Raw genomic sequence first — 14,749 nt, forward strand, 5'->3', positions numbered from 1 at the left:
AGTCATCTTGTAACCTATACACCTCCTCTATAGACTGTACCGTGCTACAAAGCTTGCTGTCATCTGCAAAGATAGAAACATTGTTAAAGTTGTTATCAAAGATTAGAAAAACAGAGCTACTTTTTTCCAAAAACAGCACCACACCAAGCCTCAGGTCGTGGGTGGTATTACAACTTGGCTTCATTGATTTCAGTGGAACTGCTGAAACACCACACACAGAGTGACTCTGTTTCTGCAAAAATAATAATAATAATAATCCTGGATAAACCCTTTAAGGCATACGGACATAATAGAATGGCTTAACGAGCTCTACTATGGAGGTTTATATGTTATACAGTATGTATGGTGAAAGTAGAGGGACAATGCAGAGGGGTTCATTACATGTGCTGTATTTGCTTTGGTAGATTAATGTATATAAATTTTTACAGCACCTAACATGCAGCACCAAATCCGCAGCATCACATCGGCAGCATCAAAACCCCAACACTAAATCCGCAACATCAAATTTGCAGCATCTAATCTGCAGCATCAAATCTGTCACACTAAATCTTCAGCATCAAATCTGTAGCACCAAATCCACAACATTATGCCTGCGACATCAAATCCGCTCCACCAAATCTGCAGCAATACATGTGCAGCAGTAAATCCGCAGCAGACACAGTAACCTTAAAGGGATACTCATTCCTAGGCATGTTATCCCTTATCCATAACATGTCTGATTGGGGGAGTCAGGTTGCTGGGAATCCCCGCGATCCCTGCCAGGGCACCCCAGTCATCTGGTGCACGGAGCGAACTCTGCTCCGTGTCAGATGACTCGCCCCTCCATTCATGTCTATGGGAGGAGATGTGACGGCTGTGTACTATAAACATGAAAGTAGGGGGCAGATCAGGGTGCAAAATATGAGCCTCATACAGTCCCATACACGGAAAAATAAAAAAGTTATAAGGGTCAGAAGATGACAATTTTAAATGTATTAATTTTCGTGCATGTAGTTATGATTTTTTTCAGAAGTACGACAAAATCAAACCTACATAGGTAGGGTATCATTTTAATCGTATGGACCTACAGAATAAAGATAAAGTATTAAAGTATAATTTTTAAAAATTTACTGCGTAGAGACGGAAGCCCCCAAAATTTACACGTTTTTTCTTCAATTTTGTCTCACAATGATTTTTTTTTCCGTTTCCCGAAGATTTTTGTGTAAAATGACTGATGTCATTACAGAGTAGAATTGGTGCCGCAAAAACTGTGTATCCCTGGCTACCTAAGTCCCTGGCATACCTCACTGTTTACCAACCAGGGTGCATCCTGGTGTTGTAAAACTAGAGACTATCTTTGCATGCTGAGAGCTTTAGTTTTGCAACAACTGGATGCACCCTGTACAAAACACTCTTTTTTTCTGGCTTATCTGTACTTTGTGTGGTTATTTTTACTGACTTTGGTTTGAAATTTTATTGACTCAGGAACCAATTACCAGTTTTCCATAGAGATATGTACTCAACGTATGATGGTCTCGGAGTTCCGGAACCGATTACCAGTTTTCCATAGAGATATGTACTCAACATATGATGGTCTCGGGGTTCTGGAACCAATTACCAGTTTTCCATAGACATATGTACTCAACATATGATGGTCTCGGGTTCTGGAATAAATTACCAGTTTTCCATAGACATATGTACTCAACATATGATGGTCTCGGGGTTCTGGAACCAATTACCAGTTTTCCATAGAGATATGTACTCAACATATGATGGTCTCGGGGTTCTGGAATAAATTACCAGTTTTCCATAGACATATGTACTCAACATATCATGGTTTCAACATACAATGGTCCTCCTGAAACCAATTACCATGTTGAGGGACCACTGTACTATCCTTCTATATTCTCTTCTTTAAATATGATTTATTTTACCATCTGACACATTTAAATCATGTATCCAGGTACTTTATACAAAAATTATTGTTTACCGCCATAACAGAAAAGATTACAATTATAGAATTTTGAGTCTTTTTTTTTTCAGTCTTTAGCTAATGTACATTGTTTGTTTATTCTATTATCTCATCTGAAAACATATAACATGTGATACTAAGCTCCATATCTTGTTATGCCCTTTTGATCCACTTTGGGATGATCCAATTAAAACTTTGCTCTTATTATTGACACTTTTATACCCAGACTTTTTTGCTGACCTCTTCCCTTGCAGAATAGAGTCGTACTGTGCGTTTTCTCCTGACAAGCAGCCATTCTGAATCCTTAATGGAACGCTTGTGACTTTGTACGACATTTGCAATGTAATACTGCTCGGAGGTTATGATGTTATGCATATAAAACGGAGCGTACCATTAGTAGGCATTACGGGGGGTTTGCTCCAAAAGGACATTTTTATATCGTACGTCTGCGACTGCCGGATAAAACTGCAGCGTAACATTAGTGGAGCTGTGAAATGCATCTGTTATGTAGCTACATGGAACACATCATACACTGTAAGGGCAGAGAAAGATATTTTTTCTTCTCTCACATTCCTCAGGCCCCAGACATGAACGCCCAATGCTTCCTGGTAGGTTTTTCTGACTGAGGGGGAGGGACAGAGCATTAAGCAATGCAAGCTAGACATTACAGATAAGAGGCTGTACAGCTACAGTATGTTCTACAGACTCTGTAGCTGAGTGATCAGTGTCAGTGATTATAATGCTGCAGGGACATACGGATCTATAAGCCCTTTTTATTTTTGCATCTAATAAATAATTGACACAATGCCTTGGTTGGTCTGTACACAGTCTGCAAGTCTGAAAGATGTGAGAGGTAAGTTGCTTTTTTGCCTTTACACAACTATACGGTAGACTGTAACATTGAGTGGGTACTGAGCTGTGTGCCCAGTCCTGTGATAGAGGGCACAGCTCTGGGTGCAGATTTACACTCTGCACATCTGCTACTGAAAAAGTACAAGCTGTATAACACTTCAGCTGTCTGGGAGAAGCCTGTGGGCTGCAGGCCACCATAGCAAACCTTAAAGAACCTTCCATAGTCTTGCTGTAGGGTGGAATGACAGCTTGGGAAGGGACAGGTGCATGCGTCAAAAAGAGTTAAACAAAACAGATGAATCTGCTCTGTCTTGTTATAGGGAAGGCCATAGGAATCCGGTGTGCAGTCTGTATAGCTGTACGTTGCAGAATGTGCTTAGTTCTATCTAAAGTTCAAATCTCTTCCCAGCGAGGTTAAATTGACTGCTACTGTATATAAATTATGCATGACATGTTTAACTGGGTTTCCTTATATGGTTTGCAATATATTTCTGTAGAGTGCACTTCTTGCCAAGTTTGAAAGGTAGAAACGCCCCACGTGAGGACTGTTAGGTTACACAGAGTGTCGCAATGACAACAAATAGAGAGAAACTGTAGCAATTGTTATTCTTTACAGCACTGTCAACAGCTGCAGAGAAGAAAATATATTTTGGGTAGAGTTCTCCTTTAATGGAAAGACATTTTGACTGTTGACAGATATTTTTTTTGTTTTTGTTTTTGGGGGGGGGGGGATGTTGGGTTGTAAGTATGTAAACATTTCAAGGCTGCTGTATACCTTAAACATTGCAGGCAATTGTAAAGTACAGTATTTCAATGGGCACTGTCAGATACAGAAACTTATTGTATGTTGTACATCTTGGCTAAACCTTAACCTTTCTAATATACTTCATAAGAAAGTGTTATTTTAATAGTAATTGTGGCTTATAAAATCATGGCTTTGTCCAAGCTGAAGCACAGGCATGGAGAAAGTCTAGTAAGTGGGGGTGAGCTAGTACTCCTCTGTGCTCTCTCCTGTCTGATAGTACTCCTCTGTGCTCTCTCCTGTCTGATAGTACTCCTCTGTGCTCTCTCCTGTCTGATAGCACTCCTCTGTGCTCTCTCCTGTCTGATAGCACTCCTCTGTGCTCTCTCCTGTCTGATAGTACTCCTCTGTGCTCTCTCCTATCTGATAGCACTCCTCTGTGCTCTCTTCTGTCTGATAGTACTTCTCTGTGCTCTCTCCTGTCTGCTAGTACTCCTCTGTGCTCTCTCCTGTCTGATAGCACTCCTCTGTGCTCTCTCCTGTCTGATACTCCTCCTCTGTGTTCTCTCCTGTTTGGTAGGACTCCTCTGTGCTCTCTCCTGTCTAATACTACTCCTCTGGGTTCTCTCCTGTCTGATAGGACTCCTCTGTGTTCTCTACTGTCTGATAGGACTCCTCTGTGCTCTCTCCTGTCTTATAGTACTCCTCTGTGCTCTCTCCTGTCTGATAGCACTCCTCTGTGCTCTCTCCTGTCTGATAGCACTCATCTGTGCTCTCTCCTGTCTGATAGCACTCCTCTGTGCTCTCCCCTGTCTGATAGTACCCATCTGTGCTCTCTCCTGTCTGATAGCACTCCACTGTGCTCTCTCCTGTCTTATAGTACTCCTTGGTGATCTCTCCTGTCTGATAGTACTCCTCTGTGCTCTCTCCTGTCTGATAGCACTACTCTGTGCTCTCTCCTGTCTGATAGCACTCCTCTGTGCTCTCTCCTGTCTGATAGCACTCCTCTGTGCTCTCTCCTGTCTTATAGCACTCCTCTGTGCTCTCTCCTGTCTGATAGCACTCCTCTGTGCTCTCTCCTGCCTGATAGCACTCCTCTGTGCTCTCTCCTGTCTGATAGAATTCATCTGTGCTCTCTCCCGTCTGATAGCACCCCTCTGTGCTCTCTCCTGTCTGATAGCACTCCTCTGTGCTCTCTCCTGTCTGATAGTACTCCTCGGTGAGCTCTCCTGTCTGATAGTACTCCTCTGTGCACTCTCCTGTCTGATAGCACTCCTCTGTGCTCTCTCCTGTCTGATAGCACTCCTCGGTGCTCTCTCCTGTCTGATAGTACTCCTCTGTGCTCTCTCCTGTCTGATAGTACTCCTCTGTGCTCTCTCCTGTCTGATAGCACTCCTCTGTGCTCTCTCCTGTCTTATACTACTCCTCTGTATTCTCTCCTGTATGGTAGGACTCCTCTGTGCTCTCTCCTGTCTGATGCTACTCCTTTGTGCTCTCTCCTGTCTGATAGTACCCCTCTGTGCTCTCTCCTGTCTGATAGCACTCCTCTGTGCTCTCTCCTGTCTGATAGTACTCCTCGGTGATCTCTCCTGTCTGATAGTACTCCTCTGTGCACTCTCCTGTCTGATAGCACTCCTCTGTGCTCTCTCCTGTCTGATAGCACTCCTCGGTGCTCTCTCCTGTCTGATAGTACTCCTCTGTGCTCTCTCCTTTCTGATAGCACTCATCTGTGCTCTCTCCTGTCTGATAGCACTCCTCTGTGCTCTCTCCTGTCTGATAGTACCCATCTGTGCTCTCTCCTGTCTGATAGCACTCCACTGTGCTCTCTCCTGTCTTATAGTACTCCTTGGTGATCTCTCCTGTCTATTAGTACTCCTCTGTGCTCTCTCCTGTCTGATAGCACTACTCTGTGCTCTCTCCTGTCTGATAGCACTCCTCTGTGCACTCTCCTGTCTGATAGTACTCCTCTGTGCACTCTCCTGTCTGATAGCACTCCTCTGTGCTCTCTCCTGTCTGATAGCACTCCTCTGTGCTCTCTCCTGTCTTATAGCACTCCTCTGTGCTCTCTCCTGTCTGATAGCACTCCTCTGTGCTCTCTCCTGCCTGATAGCACTCCTCTGTGCTCTCTCCTGTCTGATAGAATTCATCTGTGCTCTCTCCTGTCTGATAGCACCCCTCTGTGCTCTCTCCTGTCTGATAGCACTCCTCTGTGCTCTCTCCTGTCTGATAGTACTCCTCGGTGATCTCTCCTGTCTGATAGTACTCCTCTGTACACTCTCCTGTCTGATAGCACTCCTCTGTGCTCTCTCCTGTCTGATAGCACTCCTCGGTGCTCTCTCCTGTCTGATAGTACTCCTCTGTGCTCTCTCCTGTCTGATAGTACTCCTCTGTGCTCTCTCCTGTCTGATAGCACTCCTCTGTGCTCTCTCCTGTCTTATACTACTCCTCTGTATTCTCTCCTGTATGGTAGGACTCCTCTGTGCTCTCTCCTGTCTGATGCTACTCCTTTGTGCTCTCTCCTATCTGATAGTACCCCTCTGTGCTCTCTCCTGTCTGATAGCACTCCTCTGTGCTCTCTCCTGTCTGATAGCACTCCTCGGTGCTCTCTCCTGTCTGATAGTACTCCTCTGTGCTCTCTCCTTTCTGATAGCACTCATCTGTGCTCTCTCCTGTCTGATAGCACTCCTCTGTGCTCTCTCCTGTCTGATAGTACCCATCTGTGCTCTCTCCTGTCTGATAGCACTCCACTGTGCTCTCTCCTGTCTTATAGTACTCCTTGGTGATCTCTCCTCTCTGATAGTACTCCTCTGTGCTCTCTCCTGTCTGATAGCACTACTCTGTGCTCTCTCCTGTCTGATAGCACTCCTCTGTGCTCTCTCCTGTCTGATAGTACTCCTCTGTGCTCTCTCCTTTCTGATAGCACTCATCTGTGCTCTCTCCTGTCTGATAGCACTCCTCTGTGCTCTCTCCTGTCTGATAGTACCCATCTGTGCTCTCTCCTGTCTGATAGCACTCCACTGTGCTCTCTCCTGTCTTATAGTACTCCTTGGTGATCTCTCCTCTCTGATAGTACTCCTCTGTGCTCTCTCCTGTCTGATAGCACTACTCTGTGCTCTCTCCTGTCTGATAGCACTCCTCTGTGCTCTCTCCTGTCTGATAGCACTCCTCTGTGCTCTCTCCTGTCTGATAGTACCCATCTGTGCTCTCTCCTGTCTGATAGCACTACTCTGTGCTCTCTCCTGTCTGATAGCACTCCTCTGTGCACTCTCCTGTCTGATAGCACTCCTCTGTGCTCTCTCCTGTCTGATAGTACCCCTCTGTGCTCTCTCCTGTCTGATAGCACTCCTCTGTGCTCTCTCCTGTCTGATAGTACTCCTCGGTGATCTCTCCTGTCTGATAGTACTCCTCTGTGCACTCTCCTGTCTGATAGCACTCCTCTGTGCCCTCTCCTGTCTGATAGAACTCCTCTGTACTCTCTCCTGTCTTATAGCACTCCTCTGTGCTCTCTCCTGTCTGATAGCACTTCTCTGTGCTCTCTCCTGTCTGATAGCACTCCTCTGTGCTCTCTCCTGTCTGATAGAACTCATCTGTGCTCTCTCCTGTCTGATAGTACCCCTCTGTGCTCTCTCCTGTCTGATAGCACTCCTCTGTGCTCTCTCCTGTCTGATAGTACTCCTCGGTGATCTCTCCTGTCTGATAGTACTCCTCTGTGCACTCTCCTGCCTGATAGCACACCTCTGTGCTCTCTCCTGTCTGATAGCACTCCTCGGTGCTCTCTCCTGTCTGAAAGTACTCCAATGTGCTCTCTCCTGTCTGATAGTACTCCTCTGTGCTCTCTCCTGTCTGATAGCACTCCTCTGTGCTCTCTCCTGTCTGATACTACTCCTCTGTATTCTCTCCTGTCTGGTAGGACTCCTCTGTGCTCTCTCCTGTCTGATGCTAATCCTCTGTGTTCTCTCCTGTCTGATAGGACTCCTCTGTGCTCTGTCCTGTCTTATAGTACTCCTCTGTGCTCTCTCCTGTCTGATAGCACTCTTCTGTGCTCTCTCCTGTCTGATAGCACTCCTCTGTGCTCTCTCATGTCTGATAGCACTCCTCTGTGCTCTCTCCTGTCTGATAGTACCCCTCTGTGCTCTCTCCTGTCTGATAGCACTCCTCTGTGCTCTTTCCTGTCTGATTGTACTCCTCAGTGATCTCTCCTGTCTGATAGCACTCCTCTGTGTACTCTCCTGTCTGATAGCACTTCTCTGTGCTCTCTCCTGTCTGATAGCACTGCTCTGTGTTCTCTCCTGTCTGATAGTACTCCTCTGTGCTCTCTCCTGTTTGATAGAACTCATCTGTGCTCTATCCTGTCTGATAGTACCGCTCTGTGCTCTCTCCTGTCTGATAGCACTCCTCTGTGCTCTCTCCTGTCTGATAGCACTCCTCGGTGATCTCTCCTGTCTGATAGTACTCCTCTGTGCACTCTCCTGTCTGATAGCACTCCTCTGTGCTCTCTCCTGTCTGATAGCACTCCTCGGTGCTCTCTCCTGTCTGATAGTACTCCTCTGTGCTCTCTCCTGTCTGATAGTACTCCTCTGTGCTCTCTCCTGTCTGATAGCACTCCTCTGTGCTCTCTCCTGTCTGATACTACTCCTCTGTATTATTTCCTGTCTGGTAGGACTCCTCTGTGCTCTCCCCTGTCTGATGCTACTCCTCTGTGTTCTCTCCTGTATGATAGGACTCCTCTGTGTTCTCTACTGTCTGATAGGACTCCTCTGTGCTCTGTCCTGTCTTATAGTACTCCTCTGTGCTCTCTCCTGTCTGATAGCACTTCTCTGTGCTCTCTCCTGTCTGATAGCACTCCTCTGTGCTCTCTCATGTCTGATAGCACTCCTCTGTGCTCTCTCCTGTCTGATAGTACCCCTCTGTGCTCTCTCCTGTCTGATAGCACTCCTCTGTGCTCTTTCCTGTCTGATTCTACTCCTCAGTGATCTCTCCTGTCTGATAGCACTCCTCTGTGTACTCTCCTGTCTGATAGCACTTCTCTTTGCTCTCTCCTGTCTGATAGCACTCCTCTGTGTTCTCTTCTGTCTGATAGTACTCCTCTGTGCTCTCTCCTGTTTGATAGCACTCCTTGTGCTCTCTCCTGTCTGATAGGTCTCCTCTGTGCTCTCTCCTGACTGATAGCACTCCTCTGTGCTCTCTCCTGTCTGATAGCACTTCTCTGTGCTCTCTCCTGTCTGATAGGACTCCTCTGTGCTCTCTCCTGTCTGATAGGACTCCTCTGTGCTCTCTCCTGTCCTATCAGACAGCACAGAGGAGTGCTAGCCCACCCTAACTTACTGGACTTTGTCCATGCCTGTGCTTCAGCTTGGACAAAGCCTTGATTTTATTAGCCATGTTTTCTATAAAAAGGAAATAACAATTCCTTATGAAGTATATTAAAAAGATTAATGTTTTGCCAATATGTACAACATATAAAAAGTTTTAGAATCTGACAGTGCCCATTTAATGCCAAACTCCTCAATGAATATAAATGTTTGGATACAACTTAAGTTGACCACCAAATCACACTCAGAGGGAACTAGGAAACTAAGATATAGGGAACTGTTTACAGGAGTTGTACAGTGATATATAACTTATCCTCTATCCAAAGGTCGGACTCCCGTGATCTATAACTTATACCCTATCCTTTGGATCTGAACAGGGCCCTGGCAATCTGCCGGAAACGGCCATTCCAGCACATGCCCCTCCATGTATTTCTATGGGATGTATGGAGGGCACGTGTCGACCGCTGCTTTGTGCGGAGGTCGGCACGCCTCCTTGCAGCAGACTGACGGGGCCCTGTTCAGGAGATCGGGGGGGGGGTCCCAATGGTCAGACGCACCACAATCTATAACTTATCCCCTATTCTTTGGATAGGGGATAAGTTATATTTTGAAACAGAACTCCTTTAATGGCCTTGTTATACTGTCCCTGTTCCTGCACTTAATGGGCACATAATAGTGACTGGTGGTTATCTGCCTGTGTAGGGTTAGTAGTAGGTTAGGGTAAGGCTATGTCCACATGGCAGAATTTCTGTGCAAGCACCATTGAATTCAATAGGATTCTGCTCTACTGTGTGCGCGGTGGAATTTCATCTGGCACAGAAATTCTGATTCCGTTGTCCGCAGAAAGAATGAACATGTCCATTCTTTCTGCGGATTCCACACAGAACGCATTTCTGTCTATGAAACAGCGCATTCCCGTGCAATCCTTGCTCTGGCATGTTATGCCAGTGCCCGCAGTCTACAGAATGTCCGCACAGAGCTTTTCCATGCGGACATTCCGATGTGTGAACATCGCCTAATAGTACACATTCCTAGAAAAATATATATCTGCCATAAGTCCCTCCAACATCTCCCCATATCTTAGCTTCAATGAACCCTGTCTTAGAGGGTGTCAGATAATAATGTATTGGAAGTCTCCTCTGAATGTCATGTTTTGCATGGAGTTGGAGTTGACTTTAAAGTTGTCACTTTGCATGAAACTAATACAGCTCACCCTGGTTGTCTACATCTGACAACAAGCAATAAAAAGGATGTCAAACAGCATCAAAGAATAAGAGTTTTTCATGTTATACCCTGTGTAATTATGCACTACAGACATATGGCCGAGACTTTGAAGCTGGCCCAGGCTGATATCCTTAAAGGCAAATGACAGATTATTCTCTAGGTTTCTATGAGGGGATTGCTTTCAAAGAGAAGTAAATGCAGGTTAATGCAGGTTATTACTATAAGAGAGTGTTTGCAAAACTACAACTCTCAGCATGCCCGGACAGCTGAAGGCTTGTTTTTGTCTAATGTAAATATTTACGCTATAAAGTAAGAAACATTTAAATATGTATGGCTTATGTTAAGTTAGTTACCGGTATGTAATTATTAATCCTTCCTGGATCGTCCTTAGCATGTGTTATGGTTTCATGTCTCTGGGACATTATAGATAGAGCTGACTATATTGCGCAATGTTAAAGATTTTGGTCTCAGGGACCTAGGGAAGCTATAGCTATGAATTGTCTGTTGACATACAGTATGGATAGGACTAGAGAGGAACTCTCAGAGCTGTACAGTATGCACAGCAGGGGCGTAGCTGTAGCGGTAGCAGAGGGAGCAGTCGCATCGGGGCCCTGAAGCCTAAGGCTAAGTTTCCACTTGTTTTTTTTTTTTTTTTCTGGCAGTTTTTGGAAAACTGCCACCGCAGTTTTTGGGCCAAAGTCAGAAGTGGATCCATAAGGGAGGAGAAGTGTACGTCCTTCCTTTATATGTCCTATTCCTTTTGAATACACTTCTGGCTTTGGCTCAAAAACTGCAGTCGCAGTTTTCCAAAAACTGGCAGAAAAAAAACCAAGTAGAAACTTAGCCTTACTGTGTGACATCTGCACCACCAACATTGCCATCTATGAGGAAGGCAATGTGGAAATCAGTCGGTGCTGGCCACACTCGGAATCTTCGGTGGGAATTTTTCCACCGGCAGCTTCTGAAGTGTGAACCTGGCCTAAAGCTCAAATGCACATCCCCCTATATTCACTGAACAAATCTCTAAAATAGTTGCAGATTATTAACAACTGTTTTACCCCTTCCTGCCATGGCAGTATCACACATTTCACCCCTCCTCTCATGAGCCATCTTTTTTAATGTCACTGTTTAACTGTTTAATCTGAAAGCCGAAAACAGCCTTAGCTGTTGACTTTATTAGGAGTTGCACAAACAGAGTAGCACTATGAGCTATTCTGTTCACATAACTCCAGGAAGAGGGAACACCCCTTTAACTTCATTCTGCAGGTCAGTATATTGCAGTGATGCTAAATTTATTAATTTTTTAAAATGTTTTTATTTTATTTTCTAAAGGTATAATAAAATAATTAAATAATTATGGACAAAACATGCTAAATAGACATCAGTTAGTAAGGGTGTATGTACGAGACAAAAAAAGGGATTTGTTTACATACCAAAGAACAAAAAGTCCTGTCAATAGAAATATTTCTCAAACAGTAATTAACTAACAAAGACAACACTAGGTGTTGGGTCATACAAATATTTTCACTACAATTAAACAATGCCTGTAGTAAGGCTAAGTTTCCACTTGGCTTTTTTCTGGCAGTTTTTGGAGATCTGCCACTGCAGTTTTTGAGCCAAAGCCAGAAGTGTATTCAAAAGGAATAGGACATATAAAGGAAGGACTTACACTTCTCCTCCCTTATGGATCCACTTCTGACTTTGACCCAAAAACTGCCAGAAAAAAAACAAGTGGAAACTTAGGCCCCTAAGTGATGGAAAATAGTAATGGGAGAAATAGTGCATGCACTATTTCTCCCGTTACTATTTTCCATCACAAAATAACGTCCGTTATTAATAACAGGCTATAACGGGTTAAAACGGCTATTAGAAAAATCCCATAAACTATAATGGGATTTTCTAACCGCCGTTAGTGATTTTGTAACTGCCGTTTTCAGCTGATTTTCAGACGGAACTTCGTACGGATCTTTAAAACAGAGTCATTTTGTAGTGTGAAACAAGCCTTAGCCTAAATCTGTCATACTTCTACAAGTTAAAGAGTAACCCCCTAAATATAACCCAGGGAGTGCAGAAATTCAGGAATTTGTGTCTCGAATGGGAAACCATATGTGAAAGTTCCTCAAATCGGTACAGTTGGTCAACTTTTAGTTTCCAGGCCTTCTATGATGGGATGTATGGAGTCAAACAGTGAGGATGAACACTAAGCCAGGCAGCAGCTTGTTGGGTAAAAATTGTGTCTTTTCTATGCCTAAAAAGCAGGTGTAGAAGCTTATTAAAGGGGTACTCCACTGGAAAACATTTTTTCTTTAAATCAACTGGTGCCAGAAAGTTAAACAGATTTTTAAATGACTTCTATTAAAAAATCTTAATCCTTCCAGTATTTATCAGCTGCTGTATGATTCACAGGAAGTTCTTTTTTTTTCTTCCTTTCTGTCTGACCACAGTGCTCTCTGCTGACACCTATGTCCAGTTTAGGTACTGTCCAGAGTAGGAGCAAATCCCCATAGAAAACCTCTCCTGTACTGGACAGATCCTGACATAGACAGAGATGTCAGCAGAGAGCACTGTGGTCAGACAGAAAGGAAATTCAAAAAGAAAAGAACTTCATGTGGAACATACAGCAGCTGATAAGTACTGGAAGGATTAAGATTTTTTTAAATAGAAGTCATTTACAAATCTCTTTAACTTTCTGGCACCAGTTGATTATTTTTTTTTTTTTTTCCAGTGGAGTAGATATAGAATAAGAACTTGCTGAAAAGTGATGTGATGTCAGATGGGAAGATTTTTTGATCCCTTTCCATTCCATTTTTATTTATTTATTTATAATTTATATTATTATTTTTTTTTTTTGTAGGTGAATTGACCAAAACAGCATTTCTAGTAATGTTTATTTTTTTGTGGCATTAATAATGCAGAATAAATGATGTGGTATTTTTATATTTTAGACTTTTTTGGATATAGTGTTAGGCTGGGTTCACATCACGTTTTATGAAATACGGGACCGCATACGGATGGGGGGAGCTAAAACTGGGCGCTCCTGTATCCCTGCTAAATGTGGCCCGTATGTAATGTATTTCAATGAGCTGACCCGAGTGAAGCGCTGACTCAGGTCAGCTCATTTTTGTCCCATAGACCACGGTTTTAGGTCCGGTGGGAAAACCGCATGCGGTACAAAAATGAGCCGCTTCAATCCGGTCGGCTCATTGAAATACATTACATACGGGCCGCATACGACAGGGATACGGGAGTGCCCGGTTTTAGCTCCCCCCAGCCGTATGTGGTCCCGTATTGCATAAAACGTGATGTGAACCAAGCCTATGACTGCATTTGCTTTGCTTAGTCACAATACAGCTTGACTCATGAAGGGTGACAGGCAACCTTTGCAGTGTAGCCCCAGCTGTAAAACGTCACTCCAGCATTGCAGTGCTCTCATTAGTTTGGTGTAGAAAGAAGCAGCTCATGCCAGGTGGTTGGGTTGCCAAGTCTGCTGCACAACTTTCAGCAAGTTCTGTGCATGAGCCCTATTCTAATTAATAGGTGGTTGGGTACCACAGAACTCACTGGGTGCCGTACGGTTGCCCCGGCAACATGCTTGCCCAGAGTCAGTTGTGTCTCTCAACTGAACTGTGGAAATCACTTGACACTGCATTGCACTGCAGTGACTCTTTAAAGAGTTCTCTGGGACTGGAACATCAATGATACATCCTTACAATAAGCAATCAATGTTTTATTGGTGGAGGAATGATCTCCTGAAGCCACCACCATTCATTTAAAATTGTATTTACATGATCACAAGGTCTCATCAGTACTTGTGGTTGTGCCTGGTACTGTAGCTCCTTTAATTCCTTTTATTGTACAGTGATCCCTCAATTTCCAATGGCCTCAACATACAATAGTTTCAACATAAAATGGTCTTGTAACTTCAAACCAGACTCAACATACAATGCGATAGACAGTCCAGATCTGTGAAACGTGTCAATGGCTGGAAGATCTGACCAATCAGAATGGGCATACACTGGTAAAACAACCGTATTACTAAAGTGCATGCAATGACTCGCTGTCTGATAGCGCCCTTTATAGTACAGGGTGGTACTACATGTTCTGTATTACTCTTTACTTGTGCCAGGGATAGCTGCTCCCCGTGGGGCAGCTACATTTTCTTTTTTTAGGACATTGTGTACTGTACAGGACCCTGACGAAGCTCCTGTCCTCTACATAGACAGTGATTTACAGCTCCCAGCAGATCTTTCTTACTTTTATATGTAAGGATTTGCTTTATCTATATCAGTTATCTATTTATTTTTCTTTAATCCTCACTTTTCCTATTTTTGAATGACATTTTGGTAGCTTCAGAACCAATTACCAGGTTTACATGGTTTCAACATACAATGGTCGTCCTGGAACCAATTAATATTGTTACTCGAGGGACTGTACTCAGATCACTAACTATCAAAAACTGATGGCCTATCCTTAGGATATGTTAAGATGACTGAAACCCCTTCTAATAAGTAAGGGGTGAGAGCATAACATGTCTCTTTTTGTAATCAGCTTTATTTTTTAGAGAGAACCTTTAAAGTGTACCTGTCGTTAACAAAAACTTTTGCTACAATGTAGATAATATCACTCTATGTATATATGTAATATACATTGATTAAAAATTGTGTATAT

At 43.7% G+C, this 14,749-nt stretch overlaps 1 protein-coding gene across 8 annotated transcripts in view; it reads left to right on the top strand.

Annotated features, from left to right (window-relative positions):
* The first annotated feature begins 2,604 nt into the window (after positions 1-2,604).
* The window catches only part of MBNL1 (muscleblind like splicing regulator 1), a 235,480-nt gene continuing 223,335 nt past the window's right edge, over positions 2,605-14,749 (top strand). For 2 of the 8 annotated variants that reach the window (XM_056564981.1, XM_056564982.1), the window contains exon 1: positions 2,608-2,804. The gene's annotated coding sequence lies outside the window, so the exon portion shown is untranslated. Of the gene's footprint in view, positions 2,805-14,749 lie in introns of all 8 variants that reach the window. The other 6 variants (XM_056564980.1, XM_056564985.1, XM_056564979.1 and 3 more) reach the window with 5 other exon arrangements.

Source organism: Hyla sarda, chromosome 3 (genome assembly GCF_029499605.1).
Source record: "Hyla sarda isolate aHylSar1 chromosome 3, aHylSar1.hap1, whole genome shotgun sequence".
Taxonomy (NCBI): domain Eukaryota; kingdom Metazoa; phylum Chordata; class Amphibia; order Anura; family Hylidae; genus Hyla; species Hyla sarda.